The 16,814-nt window shown below is 35.7% G+C and overlaps 1 pseudogene; it reads right to left on the bottom strand.

Annotated features, from left to right (window-relative positions):
• Positions 1-208: 208 nt before the first annotated feature.
• LOC107261910 lies at positions 209-7,483 on the bottom strand (annotated as a pseudogene).
• Between the last annotated feature and the right edge of the window lie 9,331 nt (positions 7,484-16,814).

Here is a 16,814-nt window from a genome sequence, read left to right on the forward strand (position 1 = left end):
TTTATAATAGATAAAGTTAAAAAAGAAACTAGATTAGGTAAGACGAGTGTATTCATTTATACATAAAGAAATTAACTTTTCATGAAGCTACATAAATAAAGCCAAGCATAACTTATTTATTACAATAAAACATATTTTCTAGATTTCATTTCAACATTGTGATTCATAAAGAAATTAAAAAAAGAAAAGACATTAAATGCTAAATGTTTTAACATCCAGATGGAAATATTTTTCCCTTAAGTTTAGGTTTGGCATTTGCACACTTAGATTTTGGAGGTCCTTCAATTCCATTAGATGTTAAATTAATATCGGCTAGCTCCACCTTCTCACATGGGACGCTGCTACTACAGTTAAGTTGAACAGCTACAACAGTTGCTGAAGAGCCCTTAATATTCTTGAAGCTGATATTGCTAATCTTAACTTTTAATGGAATCTCATAAGATTAAAAAAAAAAATAATCAATCAAATTTAGTTTACAATTATGTCTATATATATTCAGAATTCTAAAAGTCTACTTCACTTTTAATTAATTACCTTTGGGTTGCACTGATTCCATGGACAATACAATTGATCTATAATGATAGGGTTCCATACATTTTCTATTTTAATATCTTCAAAATGCATATCAGATACAATGCCACCATATGATGTAGGCTGTCACGACACCATCTGTGGGCCCGTGACCGGCACTAGGGAATGGGTAGGCGTAAGGCCACCGAATCCCGTAGTAAGCCTGACACTCACTGACTTAAATAAATCTCAATCTCATTTTTCTGATGCCACAATTATCTTAACAATTAAATTTTACATAACTAATTCGGTCTGCCAGAAGAATTTGGCGAGACCCGAAACTATAGAAAATTACCACTGATACCCCTACTATTACTACTGCGGAGAATCTAAGATTTACAAATTTACATACCAAATCAAATACATCACCCGATGATGAAGGAGTCGGGTTACTAAATAAGAGTCGCGGGAAGACTAACAGTCACGAATCTGAAAAAAAAATTGAGACTGTCAGTCTCGAGAGTGAGTTAAAATCAAATAATCTGGGGACTATTGCATTCTTCATAGAAAATATAGATTATTCGAATCAATATATCAAACCATGCACATAAATACCAATCATACTATAATCATACCATAATAAATAAATAAATAAAAATATATTTTTACTTTTACGGGACGAGTGGCTCAGTAAAACCCTAACCCCAAATTCTAATAGCCTTTTGGCCTTCTTAATCCAATAAGACTGGCACCCAGAGAATAATGCTCGACCACAGACCTTACCTCCAGTCTGGTCACTTAAGTATCCAAATAAGCCGGCGCCTAGAGAGCAATGCTCGACCAGGGACCTTACCTCCGACAATTTACTCAAATCTGCCTAGAGAGCCATGCTCGACCAGGGCAAAACTCATAATAATCTTATTACATCCATGATCATTCACCCATCGGGGTGGCATATTCTACGAAAGCCACATTTCCCAAATAGCAATCATCACATTTAATAAATATCATTGTCTAAAGAAATCATTCAACACATATCGAAATAAAGATTACAAATTTAGGGTAAAGCAACGTGCAATTCGTGTGAAAATAATAATAATAATAATATTTGTATTATTATAACATTACTAATAATAATATTGATATTATTTTCAATAATTAATAATCAAGTGAAATTTATTTATATTGCAATGCTAATAATCATATCAAGCATAAGTTTCTAAAATAGCATATTAAATTCAGACTTAGCAATAGTGCAACGATTAAGTGACTTTAACTCACAGATTTGGCGACCTCCTAGCTCTGCTCCGGTGCCTCGGTTGGAGCGAGCCGAACATACGGATTATCTAATCACGGAAAACAATATATCAAAACACTGAAACAATTGACCATTAATCCTAGGTCTAGATTCCTAGGACTGACTGTCTAAGAATCTCGACTCAGAAGAATTCTACCGAAAATCCGGCAAAACCTCCCCTAAAACACGGACGTATAGCCCCCGTAAAACGGGTCCAGGACCTGCTAGAAAAATACTAGAAATATCCAACAATTTAACACAACGGGAGTCGGGTCCTCAAGACTTCACTAATTTCCCGACTCCACCACACAGCATAAAAATCACGACTACGGTAGGCAGTCCGACAAACTATTACTTTGGACTCACAAATATCATCTAATACTCAACACAAATCAATAAGCATAAATTAAATCAAAGAATTCCAAATCAACGGGTCAGAGAATTACCGAGACGCTTAATCGCTCGATCGACTCGCCTCCAGGCGTCGGAGTCCGATCGACGATCCGAACACACCATCGGACTCGAAATGACGAGCTGATGATGTCCCCGCTTCCGATTTTCTAATCCGACCCCGATCATCCGGAGAGATTTGCGGACGATCTCGGCCGTCGATTCGCAAAAGAAGTCCGATCGCCACGAAACAGGTGCCATTGCGAAGCTTGAGCTGAGGTGAGTCGGGATACGTCTTCCGATCGTCCATCCTCCACCGAAGCTCGCCGAAAAAGCTAAAAAACTCGGCTGCCATCACTTAGCCGGAACTCCCTCCTCCGGCCACCAAAGCGGCATTCCCCAAGGCTCTCAGGGTGCCGTGACGATCGTAGAAAAGTTTTAAAAAGGAACGACCTCAGAGTTCTTTGCCGCTCCTCGTCGATTCCCGCCGCTGCTTTGCCGCCGCTGGCATGGCTTCTTCCGCCGCGCTTTGCTCTAACCGGCCACTAATGTACGGTATGGAAGGACTGAAATCATCATCCAGCATGACAGATCTTCTCTTTCCCCCGCCAGTTTCTCTCTCCCCGACATCTCCTTCCTTCCTTTCTCTTCTTCCTCGATTCCTTTCCTTTCAATATTGACATTTGACTCCTGAACTTTTCCTTATTACAATTTGGCCCCTCAACTTTCTTAATTACTTACAATTTCATCCTGCAGAATTTCCAAATAACCCCTAAAATTTCCTTTAGCCTTTCAATTAAGCCCAAACTAATTAATTTGGGGTAAATTAGAATTATTGAAAATACATAATTGTATATATACACCTGACCGACATATTTATTTACAAAAATACCAAACTCACAAATTTCCATTAAAACCCCATAAAATAATATTTTACTTTTAATCCTTATTTCAAAATAAATTTTCAATTTAGTCCTAACACACAATTAAATTAAATAGCCAATTTGCTAAATATTTTCCAACTTAAAATTAAATACCACTAGCTAATTAAAATACCAATTTTCCAAAAATTCTTTTATAAAATATCCTTTACAAATTCTTTCATAATTCTCATATATATAATTATATATATATATATATATATATATATATATATATATATATATATATATATATATATATATATATATATATATATATATATATATATATATACATTGGAAAAATTTGAATAACCAAAATATGATTTATTCCTCGAATAATTTACTTAATTAACTCCTTAAAATCAAACTAATTGGGTATAGAAAATAACTCATTTATTCGTCTAATACTAAGATTCAAACTTTGCATTTAAATCATTCCAACTAGACCAAATAAAATTAATTTAAATAAAAACTCATTATTTATATATTTAATAATGAATTTTTATTTAAATTAATTTTTTTATTTGATGTAATTTGAAATGATTTAATGGAAATTTTAATATTAGTCAATTAAATGAATTATTTTTCTGTACCCAATTAGTTTGAAATTTTAAGAATTAATTAAGTAAATTATTTGAGGAACGATTATATTTTGGTTATTCAAATTTTCCCCAAATGCATATTTATATAAGTAAATTATATATTGGAAAATTTTGGAAGAAATTGTAAAGGTTGTATTTATAAAAGAATTTTGGAGAAATTAGTATTTTAATTAGCTAGTGGTATTTAATTTTAAGTTGGAAAATATCTAGCAAATTGGTTATTTAATTTAATTATGTGTAGGACTTAACTGGAGAATTATTTTTGGATAAGGATTAAAAGTATAATTTTATTTTTATGGGATTCTAATAGAAATTTGTGAGTTTGGTATTTTTGTAAATAAATATGTCGGTCAGGGGTATTTTTGTAATTGTGAATTTTCAATCATTCTAATTTGGCCCAAATTAAATAGTTAGAGGCTTAATTGAAAGGCTAAAAAGAAGTTTAGAGGTTAAATTGAAATTCTGCAGGATGAAATTGTAAGTAATTAAGAAAGTTGAGGGACCAAATTGTAATAAGGAAAAGTTCGGTCAAATGTCGATATGATGGGAAAAAAATCGAGGAAGAAGAAAAGGGAGAGAGAGAGAGGGAGGCCTGGGAGAGAGGCCGCTGGTCGAGGGGGCGAGCGCAGTGGCCAAGGCTGCTTGGCGCATGGTACAGCGGCGGCCAAGGATGTGCGCAATGACGGCCTCGCGTGAGGAGAAAGATGGCCGAAGCTTCCTTGCCAGGCGTGCGTGCGCCAGCGTCGGTGGTCATTGATCTTATCTTGATCGACTCCTCTCGGCCTTGGCTTTGTTTTGGCGGCGGCGGTGTCGACAGTGGTGGCCGGAAATGGAGGTTTACGGTGGAGAGAGAAAATGGAGGCAGCCGAGGTTTTTGGGCTTTTTCGGCAAACTCTGGCGAGCTATGGATGATCGGAGGACATATCCCGACTCTCCTCAGCTCAAACTTCGCAATGGCACCAGTTTCGTGGCGATCGGACTTCGTTTGCAAATCGACGGTCGAGATCGTCCGCAAATCTCTCCGGATGACCGGGTGTCGGATCGGAAAATCGGAAGCAGGGATTGTCATCAGCGCGTCGTTGTGAGTCCGATGGTGTGCTCGGATCGTCGATCGGACTTCGTATCTTTGGCCCGTTAATTTTAGAATTCTTTGATTTAATTTGTGTCTATTGATTATATTGAGTATTTGATGATATTTGTGAGTCAAAAATAATTGTCGGTCAGTGCCTGCCTCGTATTTTGTGTTGTGTGGCGGAGTTTGGAAATAGTGAAGTTTGGGGACCCGACTCCCGTTGTTTGAATTGTTGGATATTTGAAGTGTTTTTCTAGCAGGTCCTGGACCCGTTTTTACGGGGGGTAATGTCCGTGTTGTAGGAGAGGTTGTGCCGGATTTTCGGTAGAATTCTCCCGAGTTGAGATTCTTAGACAGTCAGTTCTAGGAGTCTAGACCTAGGATTAATGATCGATTGTTCAGCGTTTTGATAAATTGTTTTCCGTGACTAGATTGTCCGTTTGTTCGGCTCGCTCCAACCGAGGCACCGGAGCAGAGCTAGGAGGTCTCCCAATTCTGTGAGTTAAAGTCACTTAATCGTTGCACTATTGCTAAGTCTGAATTTAATATGCTATTTTGAAAGTTTATGCTTAATATGGTTATTAGTATCGCAACGTAAATAATTTCACTGGATTATTAATTATTGAAGATAATATAAGTATTATTATAGTAATATTATAATAATACCAAATATTATCAGTTTTCTACATGAGTTGCATGATGTCTTACTCTAAATTGTTAATCGTTATTTTGATATGGTTGAATGACTTCGTTAGACAATAATATTTATTAAATGTGGTGATTGCGATTTGGGAAATGTGGCTTGTAGAATATGCCGCTTGATGGGTTACATCTTAATAAAATTTTATGGGTTCGCCCTGGTCGAGCATGGATCTCTGGGCTGATTTGAGTAAATTGCGGTAATAAGATTATTATGAGTTTTGCCCTGGTCGAGCTTCGCTCTCTGGGCGCCGGCTTATTTGGATACTTAAGTGACTAGACTGGAGGTAAAGTCCCTAGTCGAGCATTGCTCTCTGGGCGCCAGTCTTATTGGATTAAGAGAGCCAAAATGGCTATTAGAATTTGGGGTTAGGGTTCTACTGAGCCACTCGTCCCGTAAAAGTAAAAAATATATTTTTATTTATTCATTTATTTATTTATTATGGTATGATTATAATATGGGTTGTATTTATGTGCATGGTTGATATATTGATTCGAATGATTAATATTTTCTGTGAAGAAAGTAATAGTCTCTAGATTATTTGATTTTAACTCACTCTCGAGACTGACAGTCTCATTTTTACTGTTTTTCATATTCGTGACTGTTAGTCCTCCTGCGACTCTTACTCAGTAACCCGACTTCTTCATCATCGGGTAGTGTTTGATTTGGTATGTCAAATTGTAAAAATCTTAGATTCTTCGCAGTTGCAAGAGTAGAGGTATCAGTTGTAAATTTTATGAGTTTCGGGTCTCGCTTAATTTTCCTGGCAGACCGAATTTATTATGTAAAATGTAACTATTAAGATAATTTGTGGCTTTAATAATATTAAGTTGAGATGAGATTTGATTGAGTTAGTGAGTTTCAGGCTTACTACAGGATTCGGTGGCCTTAAGCCTACCCATTCTCTAGTGCCGGTCACGGGCCCTCGAGTGGGGTCGTGACAACACAGGCCAAGTCTTTATTCTCACTCCATTAGTAGTATTGGAGATGGTGCAATTCTTTACAAAAAATCCAGATACTGGTTCTTCATTCTTAAACTTTCCTAAGCTCCCTACAATAATTCCATGTCCGGGTCCGCATCTAACATTAGTGACACGTATCTGTTGGCTACCATCGCCGGCGGAGATACAGTCATTACCAGTGCTAATATTTGAATCAGTAATGTTGATCTCATTTTATCGTTCGATATGAATACCATCTGTGTTGGCACTAGTTGCAGGTGCAGTAATTGTAAAGTTTTGAAAGGTGAGGTTCTTGCATCCCAAAATATTTACATGAAAATTCTTGCTCTAGATAGAAGCTATATCTTGGACAATGCTATTGGTGATAAAAGTGAACCTTAAACTCTTAGCAATTTTTAAATGAATAAGAAACATATGGAAAATGTTTTGTTAGTACCATTGTAAAATAATCTTGTAAAATAAAAAATATGCGCAAGATATTGTTTTGATATACTTACAATTGGAAGTGAATTGCATTTAAGATTTTGGCCACAATTATTGTTTTTCCAAGCAATTTCTCCTTGCCCATCAAAAGTCCCACCACCGTTTAATATGAATTGATCAATATATGAAAAGGTAATCCAATTTTCTGCTTTACTATGTGCACTAGGGTCAATTGGTGCCTTTATCGTTCCTCAAACTTGAAACCTTATGGCACCTTTACAAGGACCTTTTATATCTGCCTCACTTAGGAAATATACCCCTTTAGGAATTACAATTTTGTTTGACCCCATTGTTGCACATGCATCTTTCCAAGCACTTAACAACGCCTAACAAGGAAAAAGAATTGAGGATTCTTAGCTAAAAGATTAAGAAATGTTAAGAAAGATCTTAATAATGAAATGTGTATTTATACCTTACTGATATCAGATTTGCCATCAGCTTTGGCACCATATTTTCTTACATTGAAGACATTGACATTAGCTTCGGCTACAAAAGTCAAGAATAAGAATAGAGATAGTAAGCATACATGTATTTTGATTGCCATCTCTTTTTGGTATATATATGCTTACTTTCTTTTATAGTTTTCTTGCTTAAAATTTGTTAAATTGCAATAATATGAATGTGTCTCTTTTGCTTTATAATTCTTTTTGTAGGAGAAAAAAATAAGCTTTATTTATTGAAGTAGGCGGTGGTGTTTCCATGCAAATTTTTTGCTTCTATTTTTGTCATTTGTTTTGATAGCTTACCTTAAATGAGCAAACCCAAAGATGCCTACTGACTAAGTTATAACGAATTGCTAATATTGTTTGCTTTTCGATGTCTCTTATTGGTTTCTTTCTTACAATTTGAGTTCTCATAGAATAATATGTAAAAATAATATATTTCTTTTCAAAAAGTTATTGTTATTTATTAATATGGATTGTAAATATGGTATATAATAATTGGTTGCTTGTGTATATGTACTCTTTAAAGCACATGTGATTTTAATATTTAAGAAATTAATTTTTGTACCATTCTTTTCCAGTTTTTTTAGCTCAACTTTGTTGTCTGTCATGAAATAGACTCTGTAACTAATTATGCAATTAAATTATAATTAGAGATTGTACATATCTATGTGATCAAAGTTTTATACATTTACATTCTTAACATTGCTGGTGTATGCGGACAAGATAATTTTTCTTAATTAAAATGGATTTTCATTCATAAGATATAAACATAAAATATTATTAAAATATAGACCTTTATTTATTGACACAAGTAAATCCAGAGAGTTTGAGATCAGTAAAAGCAATAAGAAGAGTCATAAGAATATCACCATTATGACAATTCAGCCCCATAAAAATAAACTAGACCTTAACTCCAACCATTTTACGCGATTAATAGAATGTTTATATTAAAGTTGATAAACTCGTTAGTATATATATACATACATACATACATATATATATAGATTCTTAGGTTTTCTTATATATAATCTTTTTCTTTTATTTTTTATTTCTCCTTTCTTTCTTCTTCTCTTTTCTTTTCCAATTTCTTTCACTCTTTTTTCTTTCTCTATTATTACTCTTTCTTTATCTCTTTCCATTTTCTTTATCCCTTTCAGTGTTTTCTTATATTAATCCCGTTTAATTTGTCATCATTGTTTTTGTCACGACCCCACCCGTGGGCCCGTGACCGGCACTAGGGAATGGGTAGGCTTAAGGCCACCGAAACCCGTAGTAAGCCTGACACTCACTGATTTAAACAAATCTCAACTCAAATTTATATTATTAAAACCATAAATTATCTTAATAGTTACACTTTACAAAATTACTTCGGTCTACCAGAAAATACTAGGCGAGACCCGAAGCTCAGAAAATTTACAACTGATACATATACTAATTACTACTGCGGAGAATCTAAGATTTACCATTTTACATACCAAATCAAATACTTCACCCGATGATGAAGGAGTCGGGTTACTGAATAAGAGTCGCGAGAGAACTAACAGTCACGAATCTGAAAAACAATAAATGGAGTCTAGAGTGAGTTAAAATCATACATCTAAAACAGTTTCAAATATCTCAATGTCACATTCATTTAATTTTAAAATAATTAATAAATCACGCGAACCATACGTGTCATGTTAAAACATATGTGTCATGCCATGCTTAAACAAAATTTATTCCACATGCAACGGGACAGTACTTGTTAGAACTCTAATCCCAACTCTAAAATCTCGATTATTTCAACACTTATGTCTCAACTAACCTCAACTCTATCATCTCAAACCTCTCATTCCAATGGAATCGGCAGAGAGCAAAGCTCGACCGGGGACCTTACCTCCACCGGCCACTCAACTCTCGGCCTTAGCCTTTTGGCTCTCTTATCCAATAAGGTGGCGCCCCGAGAGCAAAGCTCGACCGGGGACCTTACCTCCGGTCAGTCACTTAAGTATCCAAATAAGAAATCTAATAGCCATTCGACTCTCTTAATCTAATAAGACTGCCCGAGAGCAAAGCTCGACCGGGGACCTTACCTCCGGTCACTTAAATATCCAAATAAGCCGAGAGCAATGCTCGACCGGGGACCTTACTCCGGCAACCACACTCTACTAAGCCCGGAGAGCGATGCTCGACCAGGGCCGGTCCTAATCTTTCTTTCTCAAAATTTTTACCTCTTTACCTTTTTCTTATCTCTCTCATATTATATTGGACACTCATCCAACTCCTATGTTCTACTGCCGTCCCATCCTGAGTCATCATGCAATATTAAAATTGGTAATAAAGGAAAAACATATTTAAATAGTAACTAAAAGCATCATGCAAATGATAATAATAATAATTGAATGAAAAATTGAAATTGCAAATAAATATTCTCGAGCAAATCAAATTTTATGCATGACACGTGCGTAAACGATATATGACTTTAACTCACAGAATTAGGCGACCTCCTAGCTCAGCTTAGGTGTCTCGGTAGGAGCGAGCCGAACAGACTGATCATCTAATCACGGAAAACAATTTATCAAAACGATGAAACAATTACAATAGATCCTAGGTCTAGATTCCTAGGGTAAGAATCTCGACTCGGAGAATTCTACCAAAATCCGGCAGAACCTCCCCTACAACACGAACATTACCCCCCGTAAAGACGGGTCCAGGACTGCCGGAAAAATACTCCAAATACTTACAATTAAAACAACGGAGTCGGGTCCCAAAACTTCACTATTTCCGACTCACACAAAGACAAAACACAAGGCAAACCGATGAATTATTTTGACCCACAAATACCATCAAATACACAATATAAACCAAAAGACACAATTAAACTAAGAATTTCTAAAAAATGGACGGGCTAAAGAAAATTACCAGGCGGCCGGTCGCTCGGTCGACTCGCCTCACGAGTCCGATCGACGATCCGAACACACCATCGGACTCACAACGACGCTACCGATGACGATCCTCGCTTCGATTTTCGATCGACACCGACCATCCGGAGAAATTTGCGGACGATCTCGACCGTCGATTCACAAACGAAGCCCGATCGCCACGAAACCGGTGCCATCGCGAAGCTTGGTGAGGAGAGTCGGGATACATCCTCCGATCGTCCCTCCTCCATGGATCTCGCCGAAAAAAGCCTGCCACCATTTTCTCTCCACGGATCTTCCGCTTCCGGCCACCATCGGCCGTCATGGCTAAAAAGCTCGCCGGAGGAGCCGATCGCCACCCAACTCGGCCAACAACGCCGAAAACACGCCTGAAGCCGCCACCGCGATTCCCCCGCTGCCGCTGCCGTTGGCTGCACGCCCGCTCTACCAATCGCCCACGCCTCGACGCGCAACTTCCCTTCTCTCCCGGCCGCTCTCTCTCCTCCTTTCTTCTTCCCCGACTTCTTTTTCTTTCAATATCGACATTAGGCCCCCGAACTTTTCCTTATTACAATTTGGTCCCTCAACTTCCTTAATTACTTACAATTTCATCCTGCGAATTTAAATTTGACCCCCAAACTTCTTTTTAGCCTATCAATTAAGCCCTTAACTATTTAATTTGGGCCAAATTAGAATTCGAAAATACACAATTACAAAAATACCCACCGAGCATATTTATTTACGAAAATACCAAACTCACAAATTTCCATTAAAACCCCATAAAAATAAAATTATACTTTCAATCCTTATTCCAAAATAAATTTCCAATTTAGTCCTAACACAATTAAATTAAATAATCAATTTTTTCCAAAATTCTTTTATAAACACATCCTTTACAATTCTACCATAATTTTCCAATATATAATTTTACTTATATAAATATGCATTTGGAAAAATTTGAATAACCAAAATATAATCATTTTAAATTAAACCCAATAATAATGAGGCTAAAATTAACTTAAATAAAAACTCATTATTAAATATATAAAAATTCCGGGTGTTACAGTTTTCTTCAAAGCCACCCATGGATGCGTCTTAGAAGTCATAAGAGTTTCTTCCTCAGACCTATCCATATTTTCTGTTAATCTTGTATCAATCATATATTTCTCCTCATTGATGGAAAGATGTTATATAATATAAGAGTTTAATCTAATCCAAGCAAATAATGGAATTTACACAATACAAGAGTTTTATCTAATCCCAATGATTAAGGAGATTTACATAATATAAGAGTTCTATTTAATCCTATCATCGAGTGATATACATATTAGAATTATCTCTATTATGCCCACGTCTTCTCTCTGCAAGTCTTCTGATTAAACTTACTCTACTTGTACCATACAACTCTATTAGATGTGTCAACATCTTATCTATTTAAGTCTGTTGACTAGATTTATTTTTATATGCACCATACAACTCTATTAGGCGTTCCCACACTTTATCTCTACAGGTTTGTCCACCTTAGTTTTCAATACTCCCCTTGAAGTTGGGGCATGGAGATTTCGAATTCCCAACTCGCCAACTAAAGTTGAAATGGTTTCTTTCCCAAGGCCTTAGTGAAAATATCGGCAACATGATGTTGAGACACAATGTACCAGTATTAAGAAGGCCTTATTGGATGCAACCACGAATGAAATGAAAATTATTTCAATATGTTTTATTTGTTCATGATATACTAAATTATTAGCAATATATGGCGGCTTGATTGTCGCAATAAAGGTGAATAAAAGAGGGGTGAGGTACAGTTAAATCACAAAATAGCTGTTGTGTCCAAATTAATGAACAAGCAGTGGTGACCATGGATCGATATTCAACTTTTATAGAGGAAAGCCAGACTGTAGTATGTTTCTTGCTTTTCCAAGAGATTGGAGAATGTCCAAGGAAAATGAAGTATTCGCTAAGTGAACACCGAGTGAGAGGACAACTAGCAAAGTCAGAATCACAATATGCTGAAAGAGACAAGCACTAGTCGAGGATAAAAATATTATGGTGAAAGTGCCAATTTGCCCCCTTAAATTTAGAGCCAATAGGCAATTAGCTCATATTTTAATTTTCTAGCAAATTTGTCCAGCAACTTAGCAAAAGTGGCCAATTCACCCGAATCAAATTACCTAGTCCATACAAAAGTTTCAATTTGCTCCTAAAGGTTCATACTAAATTTGAAATTTTATAAAAAAGAATAACTTTTATCAAGTTAGAGTAAAGTTATCTAATTTTAACATAATTTATTCTAACTAACTAATACAAATAATTAGATGATATTTTTAATTAAAAGCTTAAATTAAATAATATTACCAAACTCATATAATATTATGCTTTTATAAATTTAGAAGAAAATCTTATATTTTATCAATATTTAGTCTTAGTTTATAACAGAAAATAATAAGTTAATAATTTTATAGTCTCAAACTGTGTCTGGATCTTGATCTGAAGAAATGCCAAACATTTATAAAATTATTTAATTTAATATTACCAAAACTTATTTAAGATACTCTTTTAATTTTTTAAATTATTTATTATTGGGTGAAGATGCAAGACGAAGTCACATACTAATTAAATTATTTTTTTATTAGCAACTAAGACTAAATATTGCTACAATATAAGATTTTATTTTATTTTATAAAAGCATAATTCTATATGAGTTCGGCAATATTATTTAATTTAATATTTTTAATTAAAAATATTATCTAATAATTTTTGTCAAATAATATGAATAAATTATGTTAAAAATAAATAATTTTACTTTATACAATAAAAATCTACTTTTATGTAATTTGACATTTAGTATAAAGTTTAAGGACCGAATTGAACTTTTCATATTGAGTAAATCTTTTAATTGGTTAAATTGACTATTTTATTGCTAAGTTGCTGGATAAGTTGACCAAAAAATTAAAACACGAGCTAATTACCCATTGATTCCAAGTTCAAGGACAAATTGGAATTTTAGCCAAACAATTCCTTGACCTGGTGCCACTTTAACAAAGACAAAAATGAACACTATAAGATGCAAATAATTTAGTCTATGTGAAAATAATACTTCATAAGGACTCTTTTCAGATAAGAGAGGTTTGGGAGTGTAATTAATCAAGTAGGCTGCGGTGAGGATACACTCACCCCAAAATTTAATCGGTAATCCTGCTTGAAATCTTAAAGCTCCTGCAACTTTAAGGAGGTATCGATGTTTACGCTCTACAACCCCATTTTATTGAGGGATAGAAATATAAGAAAAATGTTGGATGATCCTATTTTGTTAGCAAAGTGTTGAAATTTATGAGCAATGAATTCTGTCCCATTATCACTCTGAATCTGCTTAACATGACAATTGAATAGTTTATATATCATGGTAGTAAAAGATGTTAACAAATGATCAACCTCACTCTTGTTTTTATCAAATATACCTATGTAGTTCTAGTGTGATCATCAATGATACTCAAGATGTCACGACCCCACCCGTGGGCCCGTGACCGGCACTAGGGAATGGGTAGGCTTAAGGCCACCGAAACCTGTAGTAAGCCTGACACTCACTGATTTAAACAAATCTCATCTCAAATTAATATTATTAAAGCCACAATTTATCTTAATAGTTAAACTTTACAAAATTACTTCGATCTACCAGAAAAACTAGGCGAGACCCGAAGCTCAGAAAATTTACAACTGATACATTTACTATTACTACTGCGGAGAATCTAAGATTTACCAATTTACATACCAAATCAAATACATCACCTGATGATGAAGGAGTCGGATTCTTGAATAAGAGTCGCGAGAACTAAGTCCGAATCTGAAAAAACATAAATGGAGACGCCGGTCTAGAGTGAGTTAAAATCAAATAATCTAGGGACTATTGCTTCTTCTCAGAAAACATAGATTATTCAAATCAGCATATCAAACCATACTATAATCATACCCTACTATTTCCTTCACATAAAATATTAATCATTAAAATCAAAATATCAACCATGCATGTAAATACAATTCATATTATAATCATACCACAATAAATTAATAAATGAATAAATAAAAATATATTTTTACTTTTACGGGACGAGTGGCTCGGTAGAACCCTAAACTCCAAAATCTAGTAGCCATTCGGCTCTCTTAATCCAATAAGACTGGCCGAGAGCAATGCTCGACCGGGGACCTTACCTCCAGTCCGGTCACTTAAATATCCAAATAAGAAATCTAGTAGCCATTCGGCTCTCTTAATCCAATAAGGCCGAGAGTAATGCTCGACCAGGGACCTTACCTCCGGTCACTTAAGTATCCAAATAAGCCGGCCAAGAGCAATGCTCGACCAGGGACCTTACCTCGACAATTTACAAATCAGCCTGAGAGCCATGCTCGACCGGGCAAACCCATGAAAATCTTATTACATGTCCATGATCATTACCTATGCGCGTCCGATGTAACCCATCAAAGTGGCATGTTCTACAAGCCACGTTTCCCAAGACACAATCATCCATTTAATAAATATCATTGTATAATGAAGTCATTCAACCATATCAAATTAATGATTAACAATTAAGAGTAAAACATCGGAAATCGATAATATTTGGAATTATTATAACATTACTATAATAATACTCATATTATCTTCAATAATTAATAATCCAGTAAAATTAATTACGTTGAGATATTAGTAACCATGTTAAACATAAACTTCCAAAATAGCATATTAAAATCGGACTTAGCAATAGTGCAATGATTAAATGACTTTAACTCACAGGACTGGCGACCTCCAGCTCTCCGGTGCCTCTGGAGCGAGCGAGCATGCGGAGATCATCTAATCACGGAAAACAATTTATCAAAGCCGAAACAATCGATCATTAATCCTAGGTCTAGACTCTAGAATCTCGACTGGGAGAATTCTCACGAAAATCGGCGAACCTCCCCTACAACACGAACATTACCCCAGTAAAAGCGGGTCCAGGACTGCCGGAAGAACACTTCAAATACTTAACGATTCAAACAATAGGGTGGTGCCCCAAACTTCACTATTTCCGACCAGCCACACAAAGACAAAAATACTGAGGCGAACCGGCGGACAATTATTTTGACTCACAAATATCATCAAGTACTCAATATAATCCAATAGACACAATTAAACCAAGAATTTCTAAAATTAACGGGCCAAAGAAAATTACCGAGACGCTCGGTCGACTCGCCTCCGGCCGCCGGAGTTCGATCGACGATCAGCACACCATTGGACTCACAACGACGCGTTGACGATGATTCCACTTTCGATTTTTCGATCTGACACTCGATCGTCTGGAGAAATTTTGCGGACGATCACGGCCGTCGATTTGCAAACGAAGCCCGATCGCCCACGAAACCGGTGCCATCGCGAGCTTGAGGAGAGTCGGGATACATCCTCCGATCATCCATCCTCCACGGGAGCTCGCCGGAAAAGCCCAAAACACGGTTGCCATCAACCGCGAACTCTCCTCCGCCACTAAAACCGCCGCTGCCGGAAGCTCTCAAGGGCCGATCGCCACCGGATCGGCCGAACGACGCCAGCCGCCACCGTCGCGCGATTCCGGCCGCTACGCCTCCACGCCACCATCGTGCTCGCCTTCTGCTTCCGACGTCAACCACAGCCTCCTGGCTCCGTCATCCACCATGGACGGCCGGCTCTCTCTCTCATCCCTTTCTTCTTCTTCCTTCTTTCTTTTCTCTCTCCCCGATTTCCATTCCTTTCAATATCGACATTTGACCCCTGAACTTTTTTTTATTACAATTTGGTCCCTCAACTTTCTTAATTACTTACAATTTCATCCCGCAGAATTCCAATTTAACCCCCAAACTTCTTTCTAGCCTTTCAATTAAGCCCCTAACTATTTAATTTGGGTCAAATCCAAATTATTGAAAATACATAATTACATAAATACCCCTGACCGACATATTTATTTACAAAAATACCAAGCTCACAAATTTCCATTAAAACCCCATAAAAATAACATTATACTTTCAATCCTTATTCCAAAATAAATTTCCAATTTAGTCCTAACACACAATTAAATTAAATAATCAATTTCCAACTTAAAATTTAATACTACTAATCAATTATAATACCAATTTTCCCAAAATTCTTTTATAAACATCCTTTACAATTCTACCATAATTTTCCAATATATAATTTTACTTATATAAATATGCATTTGGAAAAAAAAAATTTGAATAACCAAAATATAATCATTTCAAATTAAACCCAATAATAATGAAGCTAAAATTAACTTAAATAAAAACTCATTATTAAATATATAAAAATTCCGGGTGTTACACAAGAAATAATGAGCACCAAATATAGATGGAGTTTGATAAGGCCCCAAAACATTGTAATGAATTAAATCAAAAGCATTCTGAGTTTTAATAGAATCAGTAGGAAAAGGGTGACAAACTTGTTTAGCTCGATGAAAAGTATCACAAAAATTATTAAAATTCTTCACATTATAAAGATTCAAACTATTGA

Source organism: Ricinus communis, chromosome 8 (assembly GCF_019578655.1).
Source record: "Ricinus communis isolate WT05 ecotype wild-type chromosome 8, ASM1957865v1, whole genome shotgun sequence".
In the NCBI taxonomy this organism is placed as follows: domain Eukaryota; kingdom Viridiplantae; phylum Streptophyta; class Magnoliopsida; order Malpighiales; family Euphorbiaceae; genus Ricinus; species Ricinus communis.